This window comes from Myotis yumanensis, unplaced genomic scaffold, assembly GCF_028538775.1.
Source record: "Myotis yumanensis isolate MYYU_CA2020_CCGP unplaced genomic scaffold, mMyoYum1.0.hap1 SCAF_2, whole genome shotgun sequence".
Classification (NCBI taxonomy): Eukaryota; Metazoa; Chordata; class Mammalia; order Chiroptera; family Vespertilionidae; genus Myotis; species Myotis yumanensis.
The window spans coordinates 61269923-61275696 of record NW_027223753.1 but is presented as its reverse complement, the minus strand read 5'-3'; the positions used below and the strand labels follow the sequence as shown (position 1 = coordinate 61275696).

The 5774-nt window shown below is 43.8% G+C and overlaps 1 pseudogene; it reads right to left on the bottom strand.

Moving 5' to 3' along the window:
* Positions 1-2250: 2250 nt before the first annotated feature.
* On the bottom strand, positions 2251-2610 carry LOC139002422 (M-phase phosphoprotein 6 pseudogene; annotated as a pseudogene).
* Between the last annotated feature and the right edge of the window lie 3164 nt (positions 2611-5774).

The window sequence follows — 5774 nt, the reverse complement described above, 5'->3', positions numbered from 1 at the left end:
GGAGTTGGGGCACCTCACCCTGTCACACACAGAGCCGCAGGGTGATCAGGGGGTTGGGGAGCTCCCCCCTATCAGGCACAGAGCAGGGCTGATCAGGGGGTTTGGGCGCTGCACCCTGTCATGCTGATCCCAGTGCCAGGAGGCCTCGCGGCTCTGCTGATCCCGGTGCTGGGAGCCATATTACCCTTTTACTATATAGGATAGAGGCCTGGTGCACGGGTGAGGGCTGGCTGGTTTGCCCTGAAGGGTGTCCTGGATCAGGGTGGGGGTCCCCACTGGGGTGCCTGGCCAGTCTGGGTGAGGGGCTGAGGGCCGTTTTCAGGCTGGCGGGTGACTGAAGCTCCAAACCTCTCCTTTTTTTCTTTTTTTTTTTAATTCTGGACCAGCTTTAGCTCTGAAGCTTCGCTACAGCTCTGAGGCCTCGGCTGCTGAAAGCAGGTATCTGGTTTGTTTGGGTTCTATAATCGAAACACTGTTTCAACTCCAGCTCTGAGATCCTGGCTGGCTGAAAGCAGGTTTCTGGGGTTTTGTTTAGCTTCTATATTTGTAAAAATGTTTCAAACTGCAAGCTCAGAGGCCGGCAGTGGCAGGCGGGGAATGTTGGCTTCCTCAGTCACTGAAGCAAGCAAGCCTCCTGTTCGCTTCAAGCTGCCTGGCTGCCGGCTGCCATCTTGGCTGGCAGTTAATTTGAATATAGCCCTGATTAGCCAATGGGAAGGGTAGCAGAGGTATGGCTAATTACCATGTTTCTCTTTTATTAGATAGGATGATAATTTTTATTATGTCACAATTTGTTTATCCATTCATCAATTGATGGATATTTTGGATGTTCCTACTTCTTGGCAATTATGAATAATGCTGCTAAGAAGATTCATGTACAAGATTTTGTGTTGATATATGCTTTCATTTTTCTTGTGGATAAAAACATGAGTGGAATTGCTGGGGTTCATATGGTAATTCTGTCTCATATTCTAAAGCACTGCTAGAAGGTTTTTCAATGTGATTGTACTATTTTACATTCCTACTAGCAATATATGAGCGTTTTGATTTCTACACATTTAGTCATCACTGACTTATTCCTGTGTTTTTTAGCCATCCTAGTGGGTGTGAAGGTTTAATTTATATTTTTTAATGACAATAATATTGAAAATTTTTGCATGTGTTTGTTGGCCATGAAAATATAAATTATTTGAAAATATTTTTCTCACTGCTTAGATTATTTTTTTACTTTCTTCATTATGTTCTTTGGACCATGTTATTTAATTTGATAAAGTGCATTTTATTTATTCTTTTATTGTTTGTGTTTGTGGCATTGTATCTAGAAATCATTTTCTAACTCAATGTCAGAAAATTTTTCTATTAAATTTAACCTAGGAATTTATAATTTTGGCTGTCATATTAAGATCTATGATTTATTTTAGTTAATTTTTATGGTGGTATCAGGAAGAGATCTATCTTCATTCTTGCTCTTTTGCCAGTGGATTGTTGACACCATTATTAAAAATAAATTCACTATAAATGTAAGTATATATTTCCATGTTCTCAATCTATATATTCTGTAATCTATATCCTTAGCTTATCCTTATGCTAGTAGCACATTCTTTTTTTTTTAAATATGAAAACAGATTTTTATTACAGGACATTATTTTTTTCTTATTAATTAAAAGCTTTAAACAAAACCACATAATTCCATAAACTAACTGAGTTGGTTGCACGCAAATATTTTAGACCAGAGAGGCATGTTTGTTCTTGATGAATTTACAGAGAATAAATTCTCATGACATTTGATTCCAAAATGTATGAAATGGCTTAACATTATTAATAATTTAAAGTAAAATGTAAACATAAGGACAATTTAAACACTTATTCACTTATGTGTCAATTTAAGGTCAAAGATTGGAAAGATATATTAAAAAAAAATCTAGGGTCAAAAAACTTTTAGGAAGCAAACACTGCCTTTGTACATTTGAAGATCAAGGGCTAAAAATCCACTCTTGATGAATACTATATTAAACAAAGGATGTATAACATCCATAACACATCTGTTTCAAAACAGCATGTTTCCAAAATTATACATTTTTTTACAAATAAACATTACAATATTAATAACTATAGAGAAACCATTGGAATGCGTTCCAAAATATGTTAACTCTCACAAGGCATCTCAGAACCATATTTTACAGCAACCATTTTAATCTTGGGGCTTTAATCTTTGTTTTAATTGGTTTCATGTCTCCATTTTCATCTTCTTCATAATTGGCATGGTCTTTTTTTCTTGGCACACTTTTTTCTAGTTGTCCCCATCAAGGTCTCATATCTTCTAGCCATTTCTTCATCTGACACATCAAGCTCCACTGTTTCATCTTCAACTTCAGCTTTGTTCTTAGCATTCATCTGAAGCACTAATTTCTCAATCTCTGGATTAAATCCTCTGTATGACATTCTTCCATACAGAAGATCTTCACAGAACAAGAAACTCTGCTCTTCTATTATGAAACTCTGTTTCTCTTTGAACTCTGGTAAACCCAAGTACCAGTGCTCTTCACTAATGATTTTCTTTTCTTCCTCTTCTACTTGTTTCTTGGTTTCCGAGTCCAGTTTCCTTTGCATGAAGCGCAGCACTATGCTGGCTCCTGTAGGGTCCAGATCTCCCTAGTAGCACATTCTTGATAACTATAGCTTTGTAGTAAGTTGAAATTGAGAAGTGTGAATTTTGCTCTTTTGTTCTTCTTTTTCAAGATTGTTTTGGTTATTCTGGGTCCCTTCCATCTACACTAATAAAAGAGAAACATGGTAATTAGCGTACGACCGCTACCCTTTTCATTGGCTAATCAGTGAGTATATGCAAATTAACTGTCAGCCAAGATGGCGGCCGGCAGCCAGGCACTGAAGCGAGCATGAGGCTTGCTTGCTGCAGACTCCAACGTTCCCCGCCTCACTTGCCGGCCTCTCAACTGCAACTCTACGCAACTATGTACTATGTAGCAAATAAGAAGCTAAACAAAACACCAGAAACCAGCCTGACTGAAAGCCAGCCGGACCAAAACATTGTATCCATGTTTTCAGCGGCGAGGCCTCAGAGCCAAAGCTGGCCCAGAATAAAAAAAAAAAAGAAGAAGAAGAAAACAAGGAGCAGTTGGGAGCTTTAGTCACTCGCCACCCGGAAAAAAGCCCTCAGCCCCTCAGCCAGACTGGCCAGGCACCCCAGTGGGGACCCCCACCCTGATCCAGGACATCCTTCAGGGCAAACCAGCCGGCCCCCACCCATGCACCAGGCCTCTATTCTCTATAGTAAAAGGGTAATATGCCTCCAAGCACCGGGATCAGCCGAGCAGCGAGGCTCCCGGCACCGGGATCAGCGTGACAGGGGGCAGCGCCCAAACCCCCTGATCGCCCTGCAGCTCTGTGTGTGACAGGGGGCAGGGCCACAACCTCCCCATCCACCCTGCTCTGTTCGTGACAGGGAAAGGCGCCCCAACCCCCTGATCAGCCCTGCTCTGTGCCTGATAGGGGGGAGCTCCCCAATCCCCTGATCGGCCCTGCTCTGTGTGTGACAGGGTGCGGCACCCCAACCCCCCCCCCTGGCCCCCATGGGCCCTGCTCTGTGTGTGACAGGGTAGAGCCATAACCTCTCCATCGGCCCTGCCCCGAGTGTGACAGCGGTGGTGTCCCATCCCCCTGATCAACCCTGCTCTGTGGGTGATAGAGGGTGGCGCCTCAACCCCCTTCCACAGGCCTTGCTCTGTGTGTGACAGGGTAAAGCCATAACCTCCCCATTCACCCTGCCCTGAGTGTGACAGGGTGCAGCGCCCCAAGCCCCTGATCCGCCCTGCTCTGTGTGTGACAGGGGGCGGTGCCCCAACTTCCCTATCGGCCCTACTCTGTGAGTGACAGGGAGGAGCTCCCCAACCCCCTGATGGGCCCTGCTCTGTGTGTGACAGGGTACGGAGCCCCAACCCCCCTGATGGGCCCTGCTCTGTGAGTGACAGGGGGCAGCACCCCAACCCCCTGATTGGCCCTGCTCTGTGCATCACAGGGGGTGGCGTCGCAACCTCCCCATTGACCCTGCCTTGAGTGTGATAGGGGGTGGTTCCCCAACCCCCCAATCAGCCTTACTCTGAGCGTGACTGAGGGTGGCATTGCAACCTCCCGATCTGCCCTGCTCTGTGCATGACAGGGGGCGGCGCCCCAACTCCCCAATCGGCCCTGCTCTGAGCCCGACCAGGGGCTGCACCTAGGGATTGGGCCTGCCCTCTGCCACCCAGGAGCAGGCCTAAGCCAGCAGGTCATTATCTCCCGAGGGGTCCCAGACTGCGAGAGGGCACAGGCCGGGCTGAGGGACGCCCTCCTTCCTCCCCCCGAGTGCACAAATTTTTGTGCACCGGGCCTCTAGTTTTTATATAAACTGTCAGGATCAGCTTATCAATTTCTAAAAAAGCTACCTGGGATTTAGATAGGAAGTTCATTTGAATTAGTGGAATTATATGGGGAATCATGCCACTGTAACAATTTAAGTCCTTTGATTCATGAACATGAAATATCTTTCCACTTGGTTAGGTTCTCTTCAATTTGTGTCAACAATGTTTTGTAGTTTTCAGAGGGCAATTTTTGTACTTATTGTGTTAAATGTATTCTTAAGTTTTAAAATTATCTTTGATACTATTATAATTAAAACTGTTTTTATAATTTTATTTACAGATTGTTTGATGTTAGTCTGTAGAAAGATAGTTGATTTTTTTTTTAAATATATTTTATTGATTTTCTACAGAGAGGAAGGGAGAGAGATAGAAAGTTAGAAACATCGATGAGAGAGAGAAACATCGATCAGCTGCCTCCTGCACACCTCCCACTGGGGATGTGCCTGCAACCCAGGTACATGCCCTTGACCGGAATCGAACCCGGGACCCTCCAGTCCGCAGGCCGACGCTCTATCCACTGAGCCAAACCGGCTTCGGCAGATAGTTGATTTTTTATATTGATCTTGTGTTATGGTCAACCTTGCTGAACTTGTTTATTAGTTCTAACAGTTTTTAGTGATTTCTGTAAAAGTATATATATATATATATATGTAAGTTCGTGTCACCTGTGAATAGAGATAAGTCATACTTCTCCCTTTCAATCTTGATTAGTTTATTTCTTCTTTTCTTGTCTAATTTATCTGGCTAGTGAAAGGTAAAAATCAGTGGTGGTGCATAGGCAGGGTAAATAGCAATCTCAGACTGTAAATAAAGAAAAATTGAATTTACGTAAAGAAAAGAAGGTGGGGGATGGGGATATCCAAAGGGGAGGGCTACACAGCACCAAGCTAAAGAGTATTGTGTCAACGATGGCAACCCCTAGGATTTGGAGTCTCATCCTTACATGCAGCAGTCGGCAGTGGGTTTGGGGGGATTGGTTGGGGCTTGGGCAATGGGTTTGGGTCAACAGGAATGAAGATGTGCAATTGGGTGCATCTTGGTGGTTTTAGCTCCTTATATGGTTTGATTCCTACTGTCTGGCATCTCCTGTCTGGCAAGTCTTTCTGGTTTGTTCTGTGGCCATTGAGATTATATTGCCTTGTAAGTCCTAACAGTTAGGACTTTCAGTACAATGTGGAATAGAAGTGGCAAGAGCATTCATTCAAATTTTATTCCTCATTATATGAAGAAAGCAGTGATCTTTCACCTCTAAGTATATTTCGTGTGTGTGTGTGTGTGTGTGTGTGTGTGTGAGTGTGTGCAAGTTGGGAAACTTCACTACTATTCTTTGCTTCCCTACTATTACTAATATTGAAC